Source organism: Macaca fascicularis, chromosome 1 (assembly GCF_037993035.2).
Source record: "Macaca fascicularis isolate 582-1 chromosome 1, T2T-MFA8v1.1".
NCBI lineage: Eukaryota > Metazoa > Chordata > Mammalia > Primates > Cercopithecidae > Macaca > Macaca fascicularis.
In genome coordinates, this window is record NC_088375.1 from 70370915 (window position 1) to 70398649 (window position 27735).

Below are 27735 nucleotides of genomic sequence, written 5' to 3' on the forward strand. Positions count from 1 at the left end.
GGGTGAAAGTGTCTTCTACTAGAAAATAATCTGTGCATGAGGGGCCTGTGTGTCCTCATTTGCTCATGTGTGTCCCCAGAGGTGCTGGCTACAGAAGGCCAGACATGCACTGGAGCCCCGGATCAGTGTCAAGCCCCTCACTCAGCTTTCTCCCGTGAAAAGGTCAGGATGATGGAAGGCTGTCATATTTAGATGATGGCTCGCAGGGAAGCCTTGGTGGGTTAGTCACCTATGATATGACATCATATTGCCACTCAATATAGTAACAGCTGTTGGTTGCTTTGGGGGGCAGAGGTGGGGTTAGCTTTAGTTGACCAACCATGCCTTGAGGATAAATTGGATGGGATCAGATGGGAAGATGTGACAAGAAGAGAAATCCTCCTCTATATAGGATGCTCTGCCATTTCCTAAGGATTTTCAGCACCTCGCCCCAAAATGTGAGTCTTGACTTTTTCTCTGGCTTTGGGGCTAAGTGGGAAAAATGTTACAGGAGAAAGGTGTTTGGTCAGGAAGCCTCCAGCTGGGGGAGTACCCATTGTGGCCCTGCTGGGTGGGTGACACCCGGAAGAGGGGTGGGAAAGTGAGCAGTTCGGTGCATATGGCACTCAGTGAAGTGATCTGAGGGATAGGGATCAAAAAGTCCAGGAGTTAGAGTGCTGCAGAAGCTCTAGGTTGGATTAAGGTTTTTACTGACCCCTCTTCAGGTTACATAACACCTGCGGGATGACCTGTGGCATCCCAGTGAGGCAGTGATGTGGTCTCGGTCTCATCCTGGATGAAACCGTGATTTGGGGATACCATTAGTCAGTGCTGTAGTCGATGTAAGGCATTGATTATTCATAATAGGAAGCAATTGGAGTTGGTTAACACCTTCCTTCTAGTGTGTTCTCCTTCTTGACTTTCCTACCTCTTCTGGGGCCCTTGTGTTTTGGGAATAGAATGCTTTGTATCAGCAGTGTAACATGGATAGGTTAACTGGATATAGGCTGGGTATGGGGAGAGCTGGTTCTTCCTGTGCTTAAACGGAATAAGTCCAGAGTGAGGGAGTAAAGATGTTAGAGAGGAAAAGCCCTGGAATGAGGGTCAAGAGATCTTGTTTGGCAGCTAGTTCTGCCAAGTAAAAGCTGTGTGACCTTGGGCAAGTCACTGTTTCTCTTTGGATTTTGGTTATTCCTCTCATCTGTAAAAACGTGTGCACTTGGGGTTCTTCCAGCCCCACTGGTCCTCTTCCATCCTTTAAATGTGGATCTGTGGTTCTGTTGTTGGCAGCCCAGAAAGGGCACAAGTTTGAGTATCTGGCTCTGCCATTTGTTGTGCGACCGTGGACAAAGACACCCCTTCTCTGAAACTCAATTTTCCCATTTATAAAATATGGATTTTTGTGAGACATCAGTGAGGTAAGGAAGCTGAGAGCCTTTTCGGAGGCACGATGTGGATGTAAAGCAACACCCTGAGTTTGGACAGGGCAGGTGGAGTAAGGCAGGCTGAGGGGTGATGTTTGGGGTTACTGGCAGGTTGAACTGTGACCAGGGGCATAGATGGGGTGGAGGTCATGGTCAGCCAGGCCATAGAAACCCCTAGCCCTGTCCTACTCAGTTCTTGTTCCTTCCCCAGCAGCCGAGGGAGGGAAAATAGTTGAGAGGTTATAAATGACGCTGAAAACAGCTCACAGAAGTGGCTGCAAACTGTCTGAGGGGGTCATGCCGCCGGAGCAAAGCGTGTGCTGGGAAGCCATCCAGGGTTTGGGGACCCCTGAAAACTGAGCAACCTCCTGGTTCCTATTGGTGCCCAAGAGGATGCACCGTCTGCACTGCCTGGCATCACTTCCTGGGAAAGTGAAAACTCCTCGTATGGCGACTAATGGATCACGACTGAACAGTGACCAGAGTGACTTGTCTTGAACCGTCTCTGAGGGAAAGTCACAGATTCCCTAGAGAAAATTTCCAAATTCCTGTTTATTCTTCACATAAACAGATTAACCTAGGGGTAGCGATTTTACTTAACTCTTCCTTTCATGTTGCAGGGAAAGTGAAATTGGCCACTTCTTTGAAGCTGTTCTTTGAGCCATAAATATAATTTCTCTTCCCACCCACAGAAAGGGGTTTTCTTTTTCTTTCTTTCCTTCTTTTCTCTTTCTTTCTTTCTTTTTTTTTTTTTTTTGAAGCCCCAGGCTCTGATACGTTCGGAGGTTGGCAGGAGGTGCAGCTGCCGTAGGAGCAGCATGTTGTCCCCCTGCTGACTCATCTGACATTAACATAATTATGTTTCAGGAGTCAAAGTGATTTTCAAACTATGAGTAATGCAGGGTGTTAGAGAGAGTGTTTACACGGCAGTGGGCATTTCAGCACACTCAAGTAACCAGCTGCTGCTAACAGCTGCAATGAGTGAAGGAATAAGAAAATGCTCTCAGGAAAAACAACCCTTCTGTCTCGTGTCTGTTTCTGTGCAAAGGATTCAGATGTCATGAAAGGCAGGTGAACTTAGAGTTCCCTAAGAACCAATTCAGATCTAGCATTGTTATCTGAATGCCTTGATGTCTGATCTTTTTATGGGGAAAAAAATGTCTTTATAGCTTATTTTCCATTTACCCAACTCTAGGGAAAGGTGGATTTAAAGACTTTAGCAAATTATTTATTTTTTATGATGTTACCAGTATTAATAATTATAATAATATTCTAAGGCTGTGCTGCTGCTTCTAAAACAGGAACAAGGACAAAACCCATTTCCCCCAGTTTTAAAGACAGGGGCAGAAGCCCATGGAGAGGGGGACTGGGGAATGTCTTCTTAAAGCTCCTTTGTCTCATTATTATGGGAAAAGTTCTGAGAGACATGGAGTGCAGTGTGCCAAGTATTTAGACCTCAGGAGCGAAAAGCTGGGCTCCAGTCCTGTTCCAGAACTGAATATTGGAATGGGAATGCCTCAATTTCCTCATCTCATAGTGAGAATATTAATAACACTTTCTCTGCCTACATCAGAAAAAGAGCCTTGAACTTTTGTAGGGTAGGGACAGGGTCTGCCCACTACTGTAGCCCCAGTGTCTAACTTAGAGCTGTCACATAGAAGGTGCTCAGTAAGTATTTGCAGAATTAACGAATGAGATAAAAGCTATAAATGCCAGAGCTCTGCTCTTGTGGTTTGCTATTGCATCTAGCAAGGTGTCATTCTCATGGAGAGTGGTCAATAATTTTTTTAATGTGTTAAGAAAAAAATTGTGAACTAATTATACATTCACTTATACATAAGTTATTCATAAACAAATTGGTTATTATTTTGGGGCTACCAAGCTGAATTACACACAAAAGTATTTCTGTTTACTTAAGAATGTCTTTGATGACCAACACAATTTTATTAAGCCTTGTCCCTTGAGTATACATCCTTTGCATGCTCCACATTTGCGCCCTCATGGAAAAAGAAGGAGCCCCGAAGAAAGAGCACACCAAAAACATCGACCTACCCTGAACTAAGAGGCTCAGGTGTGCTTTTGTGAACTACTTGTATTGAGTGATCCCTTCATCCTGGACCCATTAATAATTATTGTTAGGCTTACTTCAAGCAGTAAATCTAAGCCAGTCCATTCACGGCAAATCAATCCAAAATGGCCGTTAAGGAGAGTCAGGATCTGTGGTCCCATCCCAAATATTTGAAGAGGATGCCAGAAAGCAAATTTAGTGTGTCCTCCTGGTGACTGTCATTTGGTATTTCTGTCCTAGGCCAGTTCTCCAATGGGGTAAATGCAGGGTCAGGCATTTCTAATGTCTAAACCTCCACCGCTCTCTTTCTCTCAAAGTTGCATGTCCAATACAGTCGTAATTTCACCTCCCCAACTCCGTCGTTACTGTAGTTCATTAATGTTTGTTGGACCGGCATCCTAATTTGGGTGTGGACGACTATTCCTTAAGGCATCTCAAGTAAAAAGGCTCCTTACTTCTGATCCTGGTTTATTTATTTTAAAAATACTTGTAAACAATTTAATACTAATTTAATAGTGTTTTTAAGTTAGTAGCAGGTTGCTGAAGGATCCAAATGTTTAACATATATTCTAAAATAAACATTGGCTGTTTAGAGCCGTTACAGAATAAACTTATTTGAATTTTTCCCCTAGTACCCTTTTCTTTATTTCTTCTACTCTTTCTTCTTTCCCTCTTTTCCCATCTCTCCCTCCATATTCTTCCTCCCTGCCTTCTTTTCTTTTTATTATCTTGTGTTTCATTTGTTTGTTTGTTGCTTTTGCTAAATGTCTTTCTAAAAAGTATGTCTGGAAGGAGATAAGAGAAACTAATTAAAGAGCCTAGGACGAGGTAGAGAGACTTTTCATCGTATACACTTTCTGACTTTGAATTTTTAATCATGGCAATACTTTTTGCCCAATAAAAAAGTTAACCAGAACAGAGTTGTACATCCTTCTTGCTTTCATTTTTCCACTTTTCTAATGCGAGCCTATTTCCTTCTTACTAGGATGAAAGACAGGAATGGCTTCCAAAGGGAAACGGGGAAAAGAGAAGGGAGACGGTAGACAGAAGCTCAATGCCTGTGTGTCCACAGTGGAGATGCAGGGGAAAGAGCTAGTGTAACAGAACCAATACTTTTTTTTGTTTTTTTTTCTTTTCATTTGAAATGTAAACATCTTCCCACTTCATTCTTTCCACCTCATAAGAATTCTTCTTCTTCTACAACATAATTTTTAATGATTGTACAAGAGTCCCAAGTTAATGTAATATTTTTGTACTGTAGTTTACCTTACTAATACTCTATGTTAAATATTTGGGTAATATCTGATTCATCAATATTGTAAATAGTACTGTAATAAACATTATTGTAGCTAAATCTACGTTCATGGCAATTCTTATTTACTTTAAATATATTTCCTCAAAAAGAATCAACATATTTCTCAAAAATAAATAAACTAAATAATATATGAATCATACAGTCTTTGATATATGTAGCTCTTGATGTAATTTTAATTTCTATAAACACAAAGAAATTTTTTCCATGTTTGTTAACTAGTTTATTTTCTGTTTATGAATCTTCTGTTCAGAGCCTTTGCCTGTACATCTGTTGGAATCTTAATATCTGCAGTGATTTAAAATGTTTTATACATATATAAGATATATCAACAAAGACCTCCCTATTATTTTTTTTGAATAATAATAATTCCCTGGCTTGACATTTACATTTGAATGGAAGTTATATTTATATATTTTTGGCACAGAGAGATTTTAAGATTTAAAGTAATCGAATCTGTCAATTTTTTTTTCTGGAGAATGACTTTTTCTCATATAGAACTTTAAAAACTATTTCATATTTTCTTCTAATAGAAAACAGCCTTTTAAAGATAAAATTTCCATATTTTATGTAATTACAGGGAAATGCATAAATCTTAAATAGATCATTCAGTGAGTTTTGACAAATGACAGATGCATATGCTTTTCAAGATATAGAACTTAAAGGGTATGACTTTTTCAGGTGATGGTTGCACATATCTATGAGGATACGAAAAAACAATGAATTGTACCCTTTAAATAAGTGTGTTATGTAAATCATATCTACAGACCTTTTTAAAAAATAAAAATTACCATCATCCTGGAAAGCTTCCTCGTGTTCTCTCCCAGCCTGTCCTCACTCCCATACTACCTATATAGGCAACCACAAATTTTAGTTTTTTCGTGATTAGTTTGGTCTGTTTTTGACCTTTATGTGGAATGGAGTCACACAGCATGAACTCTTTTGCATAAGGTTTCTTTGACAGCGTAATGTTCTTGAAATTCATCTGTGTTGGTAAGCTTCAGGAATTTGTGTCTTTTTGTTACTAAAAGTAAGCTTTCATTATAGTATGTCTATATGACAGTTTGTTTATTCATTCCTCTATTGATAGACACCAGGCTGTCCCCAGTTTGGTCCCATTATGAATAATGAAACTGTGAACATTCTTGTAAAAGTCCTTTTATAGACATATGCTTTCATTTTTCTTAAATACCTATGGATGGAATTTCTGGCCATAGGATAGATGTATACTTCATTTTATAAGAAACCACCAGCCTTTTCTCCAAAGGAGTTATACCATTTTACACTCCCACAAGCAATGCATGAGAATTCAGTTGCTCCAAAGTTTTGTCAACATTTGGTGTTGTCAGACATTTTTATTTTAGCCATTCTGTTAGGTGTGCAGTAGTAGCTTATTGTAATTTAAATTTGCATTCCCTTGATAAAGTTATTGAACACTTTTTCATGTGCTTCTGATTTTTCTTTATTTTATTTTAATGTGTATGTATTTTACATCTAACTATGTCTATCCATCAAAAGTTATTTTGATTATGATTTGAGGTAAATCTCTAGATTAATTTTTTTCTAAATAATCAGTTAACCCAGAACAATGTATTGAATAATACTTTTATTGTTATTATATATATTTTTTTGAGATGGGAATCTCACTCTGTTGCCCAGGTTGGAGTGCAGTGGTGCAATCTCGACTTACTGCAACCTCTGCCTCCCAGGTTCAAGCAATTCTCCTGCTTCAGCCTCCTGAGTAGCTGGGATTACAGGCTCCCACCACCATGCCTGGCTAGTTTTTGTATTTTTTAGTAGAGATGAGGTTTCACCATTTTGGCCATTTTCATCTGGTCTTGAACTCCTGACCTCAGTTGATTCCCCTGCCTTGACCTCCCAAAGTGCTGGGATTACAGGTGTGCGCCACCGCGCCTGGCCAATACTTTTATTCTCTGCTAATTTGTGATGCTTTATTTACCATAGAGTTCTCATATGTACTGTGATCTCAGAATATCTCTTCTATGTCTTGATATGTACATTTTTACACTTGTTCTTTTGTCAGTTCCATACTCTTATTTATATTTGCTTTTAAAAATGATTTAAGAGCTGGCAAGGCCCCTGTCTCATCATTCCTTTTCATGTTCAACATTTTCTTTGCTGCTGGGCGTGGTGGTTCATGTCTGTAATCCCAGCACTTTGGGAGGCTGAGGCAGGCTGATCACCTGAGGTTGGGAGTTGGAGACCAGCTTGACCAAGATGGAGAAACCCCCATCTCTACTAAAAATATAAAATTAGCTGGGTGTAGTTGTGCATGCTTGTAATCCCAGCTACTCAGGAGGCTGAGGCAGAAGAATGGCTTGAACCCCGGAGGCGGAGGTTGCGGTGAGCCGAGATTGCACCATTGCACTACAGCCTGGGCAACAAGAGTGAAATTCAGTCTCAAAAAACAAACAAACAAAAAAAAACCCACATTTTATTTGCTGTTCATGCTTAATTATTCTTTTGGTTGAACGTTAGAATGATTTTGTGAAATTCTGGAAAGAACACTATTGAGATTTTTATTGAAATTATATTGACCATTCAAATTAATTTGCAAAGCACTGATGTCGTTGCCATAAAGCTCAGTATTCAAAGCTTCTACACTTTCCAACAGCATTGTATAATTTTTTTATATGGGTCCTTCACATTCTCATTATAGCTTTTCCAAGGCAGTCCACAGAAGTTTCCAATGTCATCATTGTTGATTTTTGCTATTGTCATTTTATCTTTTCTAAAAGTTATATTTTCTAATTGGATAATAGTTCTATATAGAAAAGCAATGTAGCAAATTTCTATATACAAATTTTTATACAGAAAATTTGTATATACAAAAGGTACTGGCTTTTGTGTCTTTTTTATATTTAGCAGTTTTCTTGGGCTCTCATATTGATTCTAATAATTCTTAGTTGAATTGTTCTTTTGAATTTCTGGGAATGTAATTATATCATATACAAATAATTACAAATCTATTTTCTCCCTTCCAGTGTTTGTGCATCTTATTTTTATAAGTGCCCTATTTCATCGGTTAGAACTTTCAGGTCAAAATTTAGTAAAACTGGCAACAAACTATATCTTTGTTTTGATCCTGATTTTAATAATATTGCATTAGTATTTCATCCTTAAAGATGACTTTATTTGAAATAAACACTTTTTGTTATGTTAATAAAAGTTCTTAAATTTGTAATTATTTTTTAATAGGAACCAGCTGTTGAATTCTAATGTATTTCCTGCATTAATTGAGAATCTTATTTGGATTTTCTTTTTTAGCCTGTGGATGTCATATGTTACACTGTTGGATTTTAAAGATATTAAAACATAAAATTTTTTATTTTAGATTAAACGCTCCTTGGGTTATTTTCATACTGTTACCTGAATTTGGATTTTCTTTTCTACGTTCACAATTTAGATAGGTTTATTATCTTCTTTTTTTGAGCTGTCTTTTTCAGGGTTTTACATCAGGGTTATCTCTGTTAAGTAAATTAGATAAATTTTCCATATTTGTCAATGTTTAAAATTACTGAAACATAGTGATTACGTATTCCTTAGGAATTGAAAGATTTTTTTTTCCTATAAAGTTTTCTTTTTTTTTTTTTCCTATAAAGTTTTCTAGGCCTAGACACATTTTTTTCCTGGAGGGAAATCTTTCCTTTTTTTCTTTTTTAAGTTCTTCAGCCATGATTGGCATATGTGGGTTTTATACTTCTAATTTTGATAATGTATATATTTTCAGACTATTCATTTCATCTAGGTTTTCAGATTTAGAATTTATAATTTTGCAAAGTATTGTCTTGTATTTAAAATATCTCCTTATCTGGTGCAGAACCTCCCCTTTTTATTTTCTAATTTTATTATCCATAGGGTTTTTTTTCTTCTTTAGTTTCTCTAATATTTGTCTACTTTATTACTTTTTTAAAAAAGTGCTCTCAAATTAATTCTGTAAGTTTTCCTGTGTCCTAATTCAGTTAGTTTTGGTTTTGCCTTTAGTCTTTTCTTTCTACTGATTTCTTAGGGATTTTGTTGTCATTGCTGTTTTTATAAACTCTTGAGTTGAAAGCTTTTATTTTTCCTTTCCTTGAAAACAAAAACAAATAAGATTGTAACTTTAACTTTTAGTACAACTTTGACAATATTTCACACCTGTTGATATATTGTGCTCTTATTTTAATTATCTTCTAACTGCTGTGTTCTTATACTTTAATTTTTGTTTTGTTTAATTTTTGTTCTGTCCTTATGCTTTATTTTTTGTTTTAATTTCTATTATTAATAGCTAGTTATACTGCACTGTGATCAAATAATCAAGCTTATATAATTTTTGTTTCTTGAAATATTTCCCATTTTGGTATATTCATCGCAAATACTTCCTCCTGTTCTATAATATCTTTTCATTTTGTTTATATTGTCTTTTTTAACACATAGTTTTTTTGTCTTAATGTGATCCAATATATCCCTCTTATTTTATTGTTTGTATGTTTGTATCTTATATAAAAAATTTCTGTACTTGATGATAATGAGTGTATCTTCCTATATGTTGTTTTTTCTCAAGGTTGCAAAGTTTTGCTTTTCACATCTGTGTCTTTAATCTTTATGGCTGATGTGAGTGAGAATCTAATTTCACTTACTCCCATATGGATAACCATTTATCCGAGTTCCACAATTTCCTCCCATTGCTTTGTGAGGCTATTTCAGTCACGTACAGAGCTTCCTCGTGTACATAGGATATTTATGGGCTTTTGTTCGGTTCCATTAGTCTATTTCTATTCCCTATGCCAATACTACCACAATCTTTTCAGTAAGTCTAAATATCTAACAAGACAAGTCCTGTTACCCTCTCTTCTTTTTCTTCCAAATTTTATTGGCTTTTCCTGGCCCATTCACATGAAATTTAGAATTAGCTTCTTAAGAATTGTGCCCATTTTGAGGATTTTTAATATGAAAATTTCATCAAATCTATAAACAAATATGGAGATGGCTAACATTTTTATGGGAATCTTGCGTGATACCACTGCACCAGAGGTTCCACCAAGATGGCTAACATGTTTATATTACTGAGTACTCTAATCAATAAACATAGTAATTTTCTCCATTTATTTAGATCTTCTTGTATTTTATTCAATAATACTATTGTAGTTTTCTTCTTAGAGGTCTTTCATACCTTTTAACAAATTTATCTCTAGGTGCCATATAATTTCTGTTACTATTATAAATGGGATTTTTCCAATATATTTTCTAAGTAGTTATTTCTATTAAGAATGCTATTGATTTTTGCATGTTTTTTTTGTATCTAGCAACCGTTGCTGGATAGTTTTTAGTTCTAAGAGTACGTAAATGTTCTTGAGTTCTTTATGTAGACAATCACATTTTCAGCAAACAAGAACAGTTTCTAATCTTTCTCTTTTTCCATTCTTTTATATTACATCAGTTAAGAACTTCAGTATAATGCTGAATAGAGGCTTAGAACTTACATCCTTCTGTAATTTCTGACTTTAATGAAAATGTCTCTAAAATAGTACCAGTTAACATGATATTTGCTTGTAGAGTTTTGATGTATAGCCTTTGTCAGGTAAGGAAAATTGCCTTCTATACCTAGTTTACTAAGATTTTTAAAACCATGAATGAATGCTATATTCTGTCCGTACCTTTTCTGCATTTATTGAGACACTAAAAAGATAAAAATAAAGGAAAAAGGCCTTCCTTTTTAATTTAATAAGTTTTTGAATCTTGAATTATTCTTTCATTCTAGAGATGAAATTCCACTTGGTCATGATATTTTCTTTAAGGTTTTGTATCTACATGAAAAATGAGATTAAGTTATAATTTTCCTTATTTGGATTGTCCCTGTCTGGCTTTAATATCTCAAAAAATAAGTTAGGAAATTCTCTTCCTTTTTCCCATCCTCTGAAAGAATTTTTGTCTTTTAAAGCAGGGCTTATCTATTTTTTAAAAATCTGGTAAATATTTGGGCCTGGTGTCTTCGGAGATGGAAGAACTTTTGATTAATAATTTAATGTCTTTAGTAGCTAAGGCTTTGTGCTGGTTTTATCTGAATAAATTACCAAATTTTAATTTCTTTCTTGAAAATTATTTATTTCTTCTAAGTTTCCATATTTATTCAGATGGAGTTAATAGTATTCTTTTATGTATTTTAAAATCTCCACTGTATCTATTTCTATCCCTTTTTATTCCCACTTTCTGTTTGTGTTTTTCTCTTTTTTATTGATTGGTTGTGCTCAGGGTTTATCTTTTTCTGTAAGTTGTTTTAAAAAACTAACTTTGTGTTTTATTCACCTTCCCTAAATATAATTTCTTTCATTCTTCTCTTATATTATTTTCCTATTTCTAGTTTGGATTTCTCTGTTGTTCTTGCCTAGTTTTTTAAGTTGAACACTTACTTATTGTGCTGTTTTTAATTTGTTTTTTCATTTTGCTTTTACTAGTTTTTTTCTTAAGTAGAACTTTACTTGTCCTTTTGACTACAGCAAGGACCTCAGCACTTTTTAATTACATGTGGACCCTGTTCCCATCTTATTTTTATTCCAGAGTTAAAGTTTTTAAAGATAAAAGTTATTTTTAAAAAATATTGTTTTTTTGTTGTTGTTTGTTTTGTTTTGTTTTGTTTTGTTTGAGACGGAGTCTCGCTCTGTCACCCAGGCTGGCGTGCAGTGGTGTGATCTTGGCTCACTGCAACCTCCGCCTCCCGGGTTCAAGCAATTCTCCTGCCTCAGCCTCCTGAGTAGATGGGACTACAGGCACGTGGCGTCACACCCGGCTGATAGATTTTGTATTTTTAGTAGAAACAGAGTTTCACCGTGTTGGCCAGGATGGTCTTGATCTCTTGACCTCATAATCTGCCCACCTCGGCCTCCCAAAGTACTGGGATTACAGGCGTGAGCCACCGAGCCCGGCCCAAAATAAAATATTCTTTAGTAGTTCTTTAAGTGACAGTCTGTGGTTGGTAAACTGTCTTCATCTTTGGATGCCTGAAATTCTTTATTTTTCAGGGTATAGAATTCTAGACTGATAATTGTTTTCCCTCTGCACTTTCAACTTATTACCCTTATTATCTTCTAGAATCTATTGATGTCTATGAGAAGGCTGCTATCACACTAATTTTTATTCCTTTGTCGATAAAATAATTTATCTCTTTAACCTTTTTTTAACTCACAGATAAAATGATACGTATTTATAGTGTACAATGTGATGTTTTAAAGTAAAATTATAACATGGAACGACTAAATCTACCTAATTAACATGTACATTACCTCACATTGTTATCATTTTTGTGCTGGCAACACTTAGCATTCACTCTGTTAAGCATTTTTCAAGAATGCAATATATTCTTATTAACTATAGTCACTATGTGGTACAGTAGATCTCAAACTTATTCCTTCTAACTGAAACTTTATATCCTTTGACCAACATCTCTTCAACTCACCAGCCCCACCCCCATCCTACCCCGACCACAGCCCCAGCTCTCGGTAACCACCATTCTGCTCTCTACTTCTGTAAGATCAACTTTTTTCAGTTCCCACATACGAGTGAGATCACATGGTATTTGTTTTTCTGTGCCTGGCATATGTCACGTAACATAATGTCCTCCAGATTCATCCATGTTGTGGCAAATTACAGGATTTGTTTCTTTTTTCACAGCTGAATAGTATTTCATTGTGTGCGTATACCCCATTTTCTCTATTCGTTCATCTGTTAATGGCCACTTAGGTTGATTCCGTATCTTGGCTATTCTGAATAATGCTGCAATGAACATGAAGTGCAGATATCTCTTTGACATACTGTTTTCATTTCCTCTGAACCTATTACTCAGTAGTTGGATTGCTGGATCATATTGTAATTCTATTTTTAATTTTTTGAGGAACCTCCATACTGTTTTTCATAATGGCTGTTCCAATTTACATTCCCACTGACGGTGTGAAAGGGTTTACTTTTCTCCACATCCTCACCAACATTTGTTATCTTTTGTGGATAATAGTCATTCTGACGAGTGAGGTGATCCAACCTGTTAATTTACAATTATCTCTTTATCCACGGTGTTCTGCAAGTCAATTGCAATGTATCTTCACTTCTAGAAAATTCTCAGCCATTATCTCTTTAAATATTGCATCACTGTCATTTCCTCTTTTCTTTCAGAATTTTTATTACATGAGGGTTGGTATCTATGAGAAGGCTGCTTGCTGTCAGACTAATTTTTATTCCTTTGTAGATAAATTCATTTAACTCTTTAATCTTTTTTAACTCACAGATGAAATGATATGTATTTATAGTGTACAATGTGATCAATCTTCCATGTCTCTTAATACTTTCTCATCTTTGCCTGCATTCTGGGTGTGTTCCTCTGCACCCTTTTCCACTTCACTAATGCCTTCTTCAACTTTATCCAGGCCAGAAATGTTCTATCTGGTGCATTTTAAATTCCAATGTTTATACTAATCATTTCTGAGGTTTTTTTTAGTTGGATCTTTTTTCTACTTTTAACCAGGAGTAGAATCCTGTCCTGACTATTCACTTTGTTGGCTATCTTCCTTAGCATTAGATTTCTTCATGTATTTTGAAAGCTGAGTTTGCCGGCTCATTTCAGGGGAAAGTGATGTTTGTTTGGTTTGGTTTTCTGTCTTTTTCTTCCTCACTCAGTGCTCATCCCTCCTTCTTCTCCACTATTGCAGTGGTCCACTCAGCCCTCCAGCTCCCCGACCCAGAACCAGAGTCTCTGGGAGCATTTCAGGGTTACTGCTGCTCAGTGATGATAGGGACAGAGCGGACCCAGTCGTGGACTCATTCCCAACCACCAGGCTGTGTCTGTGTCCTCCCACACCCCTAGGCAAGAAACTTCTAGGAGCTAGAGCCTCAGGCAACTCTCTGGAGTTTTTTCTTTTCTTTTCTTTTTTTTTTTTTTTTGGGGACGGAGTCTTGCTGTGTCGCCCAGGCTGGAGTGCAGCAGCACAATCTTGGCTCACCACAACCTTTGCCTCCCAGATTCAAGTGATTCTCCTGCCTCAGCCTCCCAAGTAGCTGGGATTACAGGCGTGCACCACCACGCCTGGTAAATTTTTGTATTTTTAGTAGAGACAGGGTTTCAACATGTTGGCCAGACTGGTCTCGAACTCCTGACCTCAGGCAATCCACCTGCCTCAGCCTCCCAAAGTGCTGGGATTACAGGCATGAGCCACTGCTCACGGCCTTCTAGAGCCGTTTTATTTAGTCTTCCTTTCCAAGCTTGGGAAGCTCAGTTCCATGTACCTTCCCCATCATAAAACTCTAAGCACCACAAGGACCAGGGCAGTATATCTTTTTTTAATCACCATCGTATCCCCAGTGCATAAAATAGTGCCAACACATGGTAAACTGAGTCAATGAATGATGGCTAACATATCAAAAACTGAAGGACTGAACTTTTGGAGTTTAACCTGGAGCTTTGTTTACTCCCAGTCCCTCTGGGAAACAGTCAGCCTAGTACACAGCACAATTTATCTGTAGAAGAGAAGAAGTATTGGTGTAGGGATTAAAAGACCTTGGTTTCAGGGCTGGTTCTGCTCTTGCCTAGTTAAGCCACCTAATCATCCTAAATCCAGGATTCCTCTTCTATAAAATGAGCATCTCATGGAAGAATGACAATGCTGTATCCAGATGTGATGGCTGCTTCATTAGCCTGGGCTCGGAGAAAAGCAGAGCAGATCCCAGCCGATATGGAGTAGGGTGAATGAGAAATAAACTACCTTGGTTAAGAAACAGATTTGTAGGCCGGGCTCATGCCTATAATCCCAGCACTTTGGGAGGCCGAGGCAGGTGGATCACAAGGTCAGGAAAAAAAAAAAGAAAGAAACAATTGTAGAGTTCTTTGTTACTGCAGCATAATTTAAGCTATCCTGATGGACACAATTACTTACTTGTATCCTTCTCAACAGAGTGTGAACTCTATTGGGAGGAGAATGCTTTCATTTTCACTACTGTTTTCTTTCAAATTTCTACTTTTTTTTTTTTTTTTTTTTTGAGATGGGGTCTTGCTCTGTTGCCCATGCAGTGGCACGATCTCTGCTCACTGCAACCTCTGCCTCCCAGGCTCAAGTGACCCTCCCACCTCAGCCTCCCGAGTAGCTGGCACTGCAGGTGCATACCACCACACCAGGCTAATTTTTGTATTTTTAGTGGAGACTGTTGGCCAGGCTGGTCTCAAACTCCTGAGTTCAAGTGATCCACTTGCTTTCACCACCCAAAGCACTGGGACTACAGGCGTGAGCCACCATACCTAGCCTTCACTTGCTTATGTAATATGTGATAGTCATTCTTCACTCTATCTTCACTACTAAGGACAAGCATATTAAAATCCAGTTTTAATTACCCTACATTTGCAGCACTCTAATTTTCTGAGAAAAGTGTGACATTGTCTAGGATTCCCAAAACTATAGTAATACATTTTGTTTGTTTATTTATTTTGAGACAGAGTCTCGCTCTGTCACCCAGGCTGGAGTGCAGTGGCACAATCTCAGCTCACTGCAACCTCCACCTCCCGGGTTCAAGTGATTCTGTCACCCCAGTCTCCTGAATAGCTGGGATTACAGGTGCCCCCCACCATGCCCAGCTAATTTTTGTATTTTTAGTAGAGACAGGGTTTCACCATGTTGGACAGGCTGGTCTTGGACTCCTGGCCTCAAGTGATCTGCCCAGCTTGGCCTCCCAAAGTGCTGGGATGACAGGTGTGAACCACTGCGCCTGGCCATAGAATAGTATATTTTAAAGTGCTATGGTACCTTTTCCAGAGAGGGATGGGAAGACAAAATTTTTGACTTGCATGTAATTTAAAGTTTTCATGAGGACATGCAACATGATTATGTGTCTCAGTAACACAGTGCTGCCTAAGGGCTGGCACGTGCGCAGATCTGCCGGCCCCTGCAGGACTCTTGGAGTTTCTGGTCCTGTGTCTCAGTGGGGCTTCTGCTCTTATGCTCTCGGTGTACCTGACTTTAGTGGAAGTCCTAGCCACATTCCTAGTTTGCTCCCCTCTACCTGCTTGAGATGGAAAGTCCAAAAACCAAGAACTTTTTGAGTAGATATGTAAGAAGAGCTCAGCAGTACCCTGAGTGAACTGCATGAACCCCATGGCATTTCTTATGGGTGTTGTAGGAGTTTTATTTTGTTGTTGTTGATGTTGTTTTTGTCAATGGAAGAATGTTTTATGGAATTTAAAATACAAAAACTGTCTGTGGTTCCTTAGACACTTGCACTGCAATAAAATTATACTTTATCATATAGTTATTAATGGTTTGAAGAGAAATAAACAGCATAAGCAAAATATGGTCCATACTATGAAAATGCAAACCACACAATGGTGACTTTGATTTTCATAAAATGAAAATCATAAAATAATTACTGAGTACCCAAAGACATACTTAATATATACATGTGAAATATCTTACACACAGATATAATAAAAGTTTGTCAGCATTTTGATACTTGAGGTTTTCAGATACATGGCTTCTAGATAAAGGATATAATTGCATATTCTTAAGGAAATACAGTTTTATTATTTCAAGGAATAGACATCAGAACTCAGTTGATAGGATGCTATTTAGAGTCCTCTTTTAGTGAGTATAAAAAAGCAATTCATAACAAGCACATTGGTTTCTGAGTAAAATGAAGCTTCTGAAATGTGTGAAGAATGCTTGAAAACAATGTTTTGTAAGCCAGTGAAACATCTCCCTTCCCCTCACTTACAGGATTGCAAAATTTAGCAAATGAAAATATACCAGGCCCAGGTAAGCAGGAATTTCAAATAGAAACAAAGAATTTTTAGTGTACTATATCCCAAACATTGAGTGGGGCAGACTTATATTTGCGGTTTATCTGGAATTCACACTTACCTGAGCACCCTATCCTTTATCTGGCAACCCTTCCCACCTCAGAAGTTAACCTTCATTGTGCACCACCTTTTGGAAAGGAACCAGGCCAGCCTCTGTAAATTCTGTATTGGTGAGCCCGTATTAATGCATTTTCTCTTGCACATTTTGAGGCTTATAGAGAGACTGAAGTTGCCAACCAATGGCTCTCAAACCCAATGCACCCTGGCAAAGCAAAGTAGGGCAGCCTTCAGAACTTCTCCAAGGGGAGGGCTGTGTGGGTTCTCCCCCACAAAGCTCTATTTTAGTCACAGTCATTAGTGCTGGAGAAAACACACACTGGTCATGAGATTCACCTTTTGCCATGTCGCAAGAAAGTCAGTAAAACAATGCCTGAAAGAAGGCTTGGGCTTCGGTCCCCTGCACTGAGCGCTCTGCAGTCCACCTTCTGAAACATGCCTGGGCGTTTTTTCCAACTGTCAAAGCTCCTGACATCTGTCCCGGCAGAGGGATTGAGCAGCACTTTAAACCAGACACTGAGTGATTTCAGGCAAGTATTCCGGCCTTTCCATGAGACCTGTGCTTAGGAGAAAGGAGAAGAAAGGCCAACTTGACTGAGCTCTTGATAGAAATACATTTGCTTACTCAATCCTCATTAGCTCCCGCTGAAGTATGACTCTCAGTTTACACACCGAGAAACAGGCTCAGAGAAGTCAAGCCCTTGCCGAGTCACAAAATCAGTAGCAGAGCTTGGATTCCAATCCAGGTCTCTTGGGTTACAAAAGGCTGAGCCCTATTTCCATGCTGCCACCCTTCGTCTCTCTAGGGAAAGGGAGAGTGCTAAAGAATGCCAGGGTTATGGAATAGTCTAGAGGAAAACATAGACTGTCATGGGGCAGGCTCATTCCTAACCAGTTTCTGAGAGAAGAATATGAGGTATAACAAAATGAAAATGGGCTTCATAGCTAGACACTTCAGTGTCTGACGCCTGCCTCCACTGCTTTTTAGCTGTGTGACTTTGTTATCTAATTTCTCTCTCTGTTTTTGTTTTTGTTTTTGTTTTTGTTTTTTAAGCAATGGCATCTCGCTATGTTGCCCAGGCTGGTGCAGTGGCTGTTCACAGGCATGCTTATAGTGCACTACTCTCTGGAACCCCTGGGCTCAAGTGATCCTCCTGTTTCAGCCTCCTGGGTTTCGTTTCTCTTTATCAGTCAAGATGCCAGCAGGAAATTGATGGCACACACAGCACGTTTAACTGAGGAGAGTTTAGCAAAGGGACTATTAACTGAGGCTTGGGCAGGATTACAGGAACCCACAGGGGATGGTGAAGCACTGAGGAACTAGTAATCGCAGAAAGCCATCACCACCCGGGCTTACGGGGCAAGAGGAGGGAATATTTTATTGGATCCTATTGAAAGCTGGCATCATGGACAAGAGCCATCTGACAGGGGCTGTGGCCCTGGAGAAACACAGCCACTGTCAGAACAATGCCCTGGAACAGAGGTCCTAACCTTGACCTCTCTCTTTCCCTAGCCAGGAGCACAGGTTATAAGTCTGTAGAGTTTAGCCCCTCAGGCCACAGAGGAGGGCAGGAAGTGGATGGAAGGGGTGGGGCATAGTAATTGGAGAATAACAACACTCCCGCTGGGCATCAGTTTCCTTTTTTTTAAAATGGGGATCATAGTATCTACCATGTGGCATTGTTGTAAAGATTAGAAATACATGGACTGACGCATTCAACAGGTATTTTCCAAGTACCTACCATATCCTGGGCTCTCTCCCACAGATACAGTGATGACCAAAACAGACCGTATCTCTGCCCTCATGGTAGGTGAAACGCAAGAAAGCCAGACGTTACATAAGTATTTACAAGGGGGAGGAGATAAAATATCACCTCTCACACACAGGGTACTCATAGTACTTGTAAAGAGCAGCTATAATTATTTCTTAAAGTCCCCCAAAGAGACCTATGCTGCATACCACTTCTTGATTTCTTACACCAGTATGTATTTATGAACAACTTTTACCATCCGGACAGATTTTCTCCCACCGGAATACAAAGTTCTGAGCGTCCTGAAAGCAGAAAACAGCTGTTACTCCCTGTGTTACTCAGGGTTCTCCAGGGAAACAGAACTAGTAAGACGCATGTGTATAAGATATTTATTGTAAGGGACTTGGCTCATGCAATTACAGAGATTGATGGGCCACTAGATCTGTAGTCAGCAAGCTTGGGGAGAGCCAGTGGTGCAGTTCCAGTCTGAGGCTGGCAGGCTCAAGACCCAGGAGGAGCTGATGTTTCAGTTCAAGTCCAAAGGCAGGAAAAAACTGATGTCCCAGCTCAAAGGCAGTCAGGCAGGAGGAATTATCTTTTACTTAGTCTTTTTGCTGTCTTCAGGACTTCAGACAACCGGATGAGGCCTACGTACACAGGGAGGACAATCGGCTTCACTTGGTTCATCAGTGTAAATGCTAAGGTCATCCAAAACACCCTCACAGAAACACCCGGAATCTTGCTTGACCAAATATCTGGGCACCCCATGGCCCAGTCAAGCTGACACATAAAATTCATCATCATGCTATGCTGGAGTTAAAATTCTTTATAAAGTTGTCCCTCACTTCCCCCTCCTGCCTAACATGGCCTCTCTTTTTCACCTGGAGTCTCTCCAACTGCGGCTCCCAGGCCACCTGTATGGAACTCTTGTGGGAAATTTCTGGTCACTCAGATCGCAGGACTCCAGGCAGGCTTTGTGTATGAGGATACCTGGGACAGAGACTCAGGAATCTGCATGGTAAACACAGCCCTGTGGCTGCCCATTCTCCAGTCCTGTGATCACCTTATGGTGTCCCCTCTCCAACCTGTCAGGTACCAAAAGGAGAAGAGAAACCCTACAAGATAAGATGTATTCTGAGGGCCGAGGGGGTGAGGGAGCCTCTAAGGGGACAGGGAGAAGTGCCTGAATAGTGAGGCCGATCCACAGGATGGTGAGAGGAAGGATTACTAACAGCCGGGGAGTGAAAGGCAAGTGGGGCTCCTGTGCGTGGCAGCTCTGGGGCTGCTGAGCCCTGGGGATGCAAAGGCGCTGCTGGGGCCTCCTGCCTGTCGACCTCTCCAGACTCAGCCTGGCTCTCTCTGCCTTGCCCCCATGGCCAGTCCTGGCGAACTTCCTTCAGTTCCTCAAACAGCTGAATCCCTTCCTGCCTCAGGACCTTGGCTGGTGCTGTTGCCTCTGCCCAGAGCCCTCTCCTTAGGATTCTCTGCTTGGCTGGCACCTTCTCCTTCAGGCTTCACCATCAGGGGAACTCTCCGTGGAGGGGCCACCTCAAACCACCCCATCCAATGTAGGGGCTTCCCTCTGTTTCAGCACCTGTTTGCTTTCCCTGAGAATTTATGAAGATATGTGGCTTTAAACATTTATTTGTGTGTGAAGCAGGAGCAAGTTTCATAGGCCACATATTCATGTGTGCAAAACTGTAATAGATTATATTTTGTAATTCTTAAATTCTGAACCCTCCCTCTGTCACAGAAAACAGAGTCTTCTTCAGATAACCTCAGCCAAATGAAGGGTTACAGGGTCATTTCCGGTTATCGACCTAGGCAGATTTTCTCACATTCTTCCTAGAGGGGCTCTCAGTTCTAGGGGTGTGTGTGTGTGTGCGCGTGTGTGTGTGTGTAAAATGAGGGTTATTTTTGCCCTGGTGCCAAGAGAGAGAAGCACCTGCTCTATGGTTGTTGCTCTTTGTCCACAGTGGCTTTGTTGGAGTGTGGAGTCCCCTGGGCCTTTGGTCATTGGCACCCATCCTCCTGACTTCCTTCCAAATGACCTAGGATCTGTTGTGGTCTCCAGTGGCCTTGGCATTCTCCTTTTCCCAAAATTGTTGGGTCCTGTAGCCTCTCTCGACCCTCCGGGGTCCTGCCTGTGGGCAGGGGAGGTCTTGGCTCCTCTTTTTGCACTAGACTGTGAGTCTGTCCTCAGCCCATCTGCCTGGATGCCTCACTCAGCCATGCCTCTTCTACCTTCACACACAGGCTTCTGGGGGAGGTCACCTGTGGAAGGGGGCTCAGGGAACCTCCATCCTGGGGTTCCCTAATTAGTTGTGAAGTTTCTATTATCTCTTGACCCAGAGCATGACTGGGGAAGGAGGACCCACACAGGCAGCTCCCTTATTTCTCCCTCTCCCCTTTCTCCCTTTTCTCCTAAGCTGGTGAATTTTTATTTGGGGCAAGTCAGTGGGAGGGAATACTCCTCTTAGGATATGGCACTTCCTTCCTCTTTGCTGCTCAAAGTGCAGAGTTAATGATGTAGCAGTGACTCCACAGGGCATCTTCAGGACCAAGCACAGTGCCTGGCATGCAGTAAGCACTAAAGGAGTATTTGGTGAATGAATGAATGACTACATCAGTATGAGTTTGCCATCTTGAATAATATTCCTGCCCTGAATAACTTTGGAGAACATGCCAAAGAACTTCATTTGGTGAGAGTTTCCAATCTCCACCACAAAGTAGCTGTCGCCCGTGCCTCATGAGTGGACAGCATGAGCCCTCTGGAAGCCAGACATGAATTGACGTAGGAGAAAATAAACATGTGAAGCACTGAACTGGCAACAGGCTCCAGTTACCTTTGAATTTTATGGGAAGGCAAAAAATAGCCAACAGTTATCACGTTAAGCCTTAAAAAGTGACTTTGTGTTCAGGTCAGTGCTGCAACCTTAGGAATCCCAAAGATAATTGACGGGGAGCCAATTCTCAATTTTACCTAAGTCCCTGGAGGGCCCTGGGGAAAGTACAATGAGCAGCTTCTTACTGTGAAAGTGACACTGGGCTGGGCCCTCCACAGGGCAGAGGAGCCCTCTAGGTGCAGAGAAGTTCTGGGAACTTTCTGCACTGACCAAATGAACGTTTTTACTGACTCTGACACAAGTTTTGCCTTTTTCTCTTAAAGTGGAATGGGTGAGTTAGAGGGAAGGCGGGAGAAGAAGATTACATTTTGGAGAAGAGCTTCCAAGTTAAAAACAATGGAAGCTAAAAAATAGAGGAAAGTGATGTATTTAAAAGATTGTGTTTGATAGAATCCTGCAATAATAATGTCATGCTTAAATTACACATAGTTGGTGTTCAATAAATGGTGGGGATGAATACATTAATAAATTAAGAATATTTATACCTATGAGTTTTTATCTGCATCAGACAGACTTTTTGGAAAGCTGACCTGAGAACTAAAATATTCCTTTATGATGTTGTTTCTATGGGAAAATATGTTTTGCATTCCAAACAACTGACTTGTGAGTGGGATTTTGCAGAAGTCAGGATTGCTGCCATGGGGTTGGGTTATGTGACGCAAACCACAATCTCTAGTCTGCACCTCTTGTGACCAACCCACATGCTTAGAAGCCCACAGGCTGGACTCAGGGACGCTGCCATTGGTCAAAGGACAAAGTTTTGCTAACATGGAAATACCCCAGAATATGAACTTAAAACAGAGGGCAGAAAACAGCAGATAAAATCCAGCCTTTCCATTTGAAAGTCAGTTGTAACTTCAGTTAAAGTGAAGCATTAACCATTCATTCACACATATGTGTGTATCTCCTCTCTTTCTTCCCAAGTCCACTACAGGGATTTAAAAAATGAATTATCTTAAATGACAGAACAGGAAGACAGATAACAGCAGACAAGAGATGTCAACAGAACTGTGGAAAATGGGGAGTGTGGGATGGGGTGCCGGTACTTAGTTTAGCAATGCAGCAGTCTAAGCAAGGCACCTGCTGGGGCGGCAGGGGCAGGCGGGGCGGGGGGGTGGTGCAGTCCCTCTGTAGACCCCTGTGAGACTCAGCATGTGGGGTGACAGTGATTGTGGGAGGTGAGTGAGAGGGGGGATGTTGAGATCAGGGAAAATTAGCCATTAAGCCTGACTCAAGAGGGCTGTCCTCTGTAGCTTCTTCTACCCCTGCAGCCGGGAGTCTACCCCTCTCGCCTTGAGAAGCTTGTTTTAAGGAGACGTTGAAACCCAACAGAAGAGGCTTAGGACTAGGAGACTCCAGGCAGGGCGTGGATTAGTCAAGGGGACTAATTGAAACAACACTTTCTCCACTCCCCACCCCGCTCAGAAATAGCCCTAACCCGGCATGTTTCCACCAGCTCCCACCAGGGAAAAGGTAGACCCAGTTGGCTCAAGAGTAAAGACAGGTTTACTGACATTGTGTCTACCAATAAAGAATCACATCTCATCACCCTAGGGTGTCACCACCGGGAGACATGATTCATTTCGCACAAAGAGCTTTGGATTATCTTTTTAGAGCTTTGGATTATCTTTTTAGCGCCCCAAGGCCTATCATGTTGGGGCAGCAGTAATTACCTTGTGGGTAGGATGAGAAGGACAATTACTCTCTTTTTAAATTTAATTTACTTTTAATCAAAGTAATACATGTACAAAGCTTAAAAACTCTAACAATACTATAAGGCTTATAATGGAAAACAAAAAACAAAAACCAGTCTCCCAGCCCATACAAGCCCACACCTGATTCCCACTCCCTGAAGGCAGTTGCTTTCTATTCTTTTCACTGTTTCTTCTCCATATTTATCAATCATGTATGTATACTGCTCATTTCCTGCTTTTTCCATTTGGACATTATTTATTTCTCATCTTGGACATTTTGAATTTTGATTTTTTCCTCCACCATCCACATAATCACTCCTTCAAATGCTCAAAATGATGCCATATTTTAGTCACCTTCATACTTGGCAATAACTTCCTTTTCAAAAATATAAGTAATACATGTATATACATTTTTTCTGTGAATATGAAGGCGTATTTACATTTTTAAAACAAAATTATTCTCCCAATCCAAAGTCATCTAAAATATAGCATCACTTTGAACATTTGAACCCAGATCATAAGAGAGAGTCTATTTTTCTGCTTTCACCAGGCACATTCTCCTTGAAGTGGCCATGAATGGTGACTGTGGCCGGGTGGAGAAATGTGATCCTAGCATACTCCTCGGCATCACAGCAATCCTGGGTTGACATAGTCATAATAATGCAAACCTTGTCTATTAGCTCTCCACTCTTAAAATCAACCTACCCACAAAGCAAGGAAGACATGAGAATGGAAACAGAGCTCATTGTAAATGTTTTCATTCTTGATGCAAAATTAAAGGTACAAATAGCAGATAATGGGAGCAAGGGAGAGACAGAAAGAAGGGAACTGTGATGATATCCTCAGCTAATGTACTAGGGAGTCAAAAGTTACTTTCTAGATGGAGAAAGAAATAGAAGATTAAGTATATCATATAAGTGTACAGCGGAAACCCATAGTAGAAGTAAATTATAAATAAAAAAGTTGGGGGAAGGGAATAGGAAGTTATATTCTATTTTATAGAGGTGAGTCAAAAGAGTGCCTGTAATTCCAGCTATTCAGGAGGCTGAGGCAGGAGAATTGCTTCAACCCAGGAAGGCAGAGGTGGCGGTGAGCCAAGATCACACCACTGCACTCCAGCCTGCACAGCAAGAGTGAGACTCTGTCTCACAAAAAAAAAAGAAAAAAAAAAAAAAAGAAGAAGAACAAAAGAACGTCTTAAACTGACCAAGAAACTGTTTTTAAAAAGTCACATAAGCATATTTTTTGGAGTTAGGAAGTTCACCACCCAAATAATTTTAAAAAGAGGCCGTTAAAGGTAGTAGTCTCTGGCAGGTGGCATGTGTGTGGGGTGAGCCCTGCTAGTTTTCAATATAAACACTTCCTTATTATCTGATTTCTTTTCTCTTGTGCATATATTACTTTAATTTTTAAAATGTAACAGGTGGAAATACTCAAAAATTGAATTCAGTGTGAACACAGGAGCCATAAATGCAGATACTCATTTTTCAGTGGCCATCTGTATTATTGTGCCATCAGAAATTGCACATTTCCCGGGCACCACTTTGAGTGGTAATATAAGCTTAATGAGTCTCCTGTTGAAAGACTTACCAAGTTAGCATTGGATATGGGCAGCATTAGGGGAGCAGGATAATGTACTTTCATGGCTCTTACTATAAGGTAAGTGCACCAACCACATAGATGAGGAAGAAAGACTGCACAGAAGTGAAAAATATTCCTCTCTCATGGGTCTGGTTTCTTGTACATCTTTGCAAAGAACACGGCCCTTGGTAGCCTCTCCGTTTGTTGAAAGAATACAATTCATAGCAATACATACAAGACCATCCACCATCTGATCCCAACTTTCCCAGCTGCCTCTTCCCCTGTATCCTGTACCAGGGACATGTGGCTGCTCTCCCTTTCTGGAGAGAGACATACTCCTTTTTATGCTTCCTTATCTTTGCATATTCTGAGTCCTCTACTTGGAATACTTTTCCCCACCTTCTTAAGGGCATGTGTTAAGACCCCTCTTCCTAACGGAGCCTCCTGCACCACAGTCTCTCCAGTCTCCTTAGACAGAGAGGACCTTTCCTGAGTGTTCTCACCAGCCTGTGCCCTTCTGTTCCTCAACTATATTCAACAACTGCCACCAGGCTCCTCTTGCAAGAAAATCTAAAGTGATATCTTGGCTTTTTTTTGAAAAAATATAATCCAGAAGCTCAGGAAACCAGCTGAGAAGGTCACTGGGATGTTCTGGCAAGAGCAGAGGTCGGGATGTAGTTTTGAAAACATAGGTGTTCTTTAGACACCCGATGGCCAAGGATTGGCCATGGGGAATGCTCTCCATCGCTCGGCCCCAGTCCATTGTGTGCGCTCCTCCAATCAGCTGGGCTCAGCTACGTTTGTGGGCAGATTTGCACTGTATTCATTTATCCTTGATAGTGAGGCATTCTGCAGTCATTTTTAAACTTTTTAATCATGGGAATTTGCAAACATACACACATAAATCCTCATATACATGAAATCCAGCTTTAACGATTATCAATACTTTGCCTATCTTATTTCATCTCCCCTTCCGCACACTTTTCTTTTATGGGGTGGTAGGGTAGGGTGGGAATTTTTATTTATTTTTATTTATTTATTTATTTACTTTTGAGAAAGGGTTTCATTCTATTGTCCAGGGTGGAGTGCAGTGGAGTGATCTTGGCTCACTGCAACCTCTGTCGGGTGGGAGTGTTTTAAAGCAAATCATAGGCATCTCAGAGTATGTTTCTAACAGATAAGGACTTCTTTTAAAATTGCAGTACAATGTACATAACAGAAAATGTTCTGTTTTACCCATTTGTAAGTGTACAATTCAGTGGCATTAAGAACCTTCACATTGTGTGCAACCATCACCACCATCTGTCTCCAAAACATTTGCATCATAAACTGAAACTCTGTACCCATTAAACAATAACTCCTCATTTCTCCCTCAGCCTAGCCCCTAGTAACCACTATTCTACTTTCTGTCTCTGGATTTGACCATTCTGGACACTTCATCTAAGTGAAATCATACAGCATTTTAAAAAATCTGGTTTATTTCACTTACAATGTTTTCAACTTTCATCTAAGTATTTTATTCCTTTTAAAGACTGATAAGGGCTTTTAAGATAATAATCACAACATATCTAACAAATTTAATTACAGTTTTCTAGTACCATTGAATTAGCTAATCTAGATTCACATTTCCAAAAGTATGTCTTTAAATGTCCTTTTACAGTTAGTTTGACAGAATCAGGATCCTAACAAGGTCCACACACTATATTTGGTTGATACGTCTCTTAAGTCTATTTTAACCTACTATATTCTTTCTCCTTATTTTTCATGCCATTTATTTGTTGAAGAAATGAGGTAATTTGTTCTGTAGAATTTTCCTCATTCTGGATTTGGCTGATTACATCCTCAGCATTGTTTAACCATTTCCTCTATCCTCTGAATTTCACAAAAACAAATAGTCAGATCTAGGGGCCGGATTTCATTCAGGTTCAACCCCTTTGGTGGGCTGTGCGCTTTCTATTACATCACAACAAGAAGCCCTTGTATCTGATGGTCTCAATTCTTGAGATATTAAAACAGATCTATGGGTTTAGGTGCTGCCAGCCCAATACACCCATTGATAATATGGCATTTAAAAATAAGTGTTCTTGCTTGTGGTGGCTCACATCTGTAACCACAGTGCTTTGAGAGGCTGAAGTGGGAGGGTGGCTTGAGACTAGGCATTCAAGACCAGCCTGGGCAACAAAGTGAGATCCCATCTGTACCAAAAAAAAAAAAAAAAAAGAAATTTAAAAATTAGCTGGGCATGGTGGCATGTGCTTATAGTCCCAGCTATTTAGGAGGCTGAGGCTAGAGGATCACTTGAGCCCAGGAGATCAAGGCTGCAGTGAGCTACTATGATTGCCCTAATGCACTCCAGCCTGGATTATAGAGAGAGACCCTGTCTCTTTAAAAACAAAAAAAGTGTTCTTAAGACTTTGTAAATGATTGTAAGCATACCTATGTGTCTGCGTCTCTATTTATATCAGTCACCATTCTTAGCCCTAGGGTTGTTTTTATTTTTCTGTAGATCTTTAGAACCTCCCCAAAGTCCCTGTTCAATCTGTGATGTTCAGTAGCCACTCCCAGAATTCTTGAGCTCTCAGATTTCACGTAAGATAGCTCCCTATTTCCAATTAGTCCTTGAGTTGCCTGCATATGGGTGCCCACTCAGGCACACACATCCACCTAGAAGGAATCGTCACCCACCCATCTTGGTAGCCTGCTCCAATGTCTGAGCACTCACAGAGCATCAGTCTTCCCTCTGTCTGGTCTAGCCCTCCCTGTGAAGTTGAATTCCATTTCCTCCCATTTGGGGCTCGGTGGAGCTGAAGAGCAGCTGGCCAGCAGCCCCTGTAGATGAGGCCTGGAGAAATGATGCATGAGGCTAAGACACATCCTAGGTAGTCTACATGCTTCATGAATGTAATGGAAGATTGGCAAGGACTATAACATGTTTTATTGTAAGTTTCTAGCTGGAATTCATTATTTTTCTTTTAAAATTAAATACAAATAACTTATTTATAAAAAGTAAATATTCAGAGACTATGAACTAAACAAACAGACAAACTAACAATTTTCCAGAGTTGGCATTGTGCTTATTTTGTGCCGTTATAAATAAACAGAGTCCTACTGGTGTCAGATTTAAAAAGTCACTCTA

The 27735-nt window shown here is 39.9% G+C and overlaps 1 protein-coding gene across 1 annotated transcript in view; it reads left to right on the forward strand.

The window, feature by feature from the left end:
• The first annotated feature begins 360 nt into the window (after positions 1–360).
• ATF3 (activating transcription factor 3) overlaps positions 361–27735 on the forward strand; it is a 53742-nt gene continuing 26367 nt past the window's right edge. Inside the window, exon 1 of the mRNA XM_045396779.2 lies at positions 361–437. The gene's annotated coding sequence lies outside the window, so the exon portion shown is untranslated. The remainder of the gene's footprint in view (positions 438–27735) is intronic.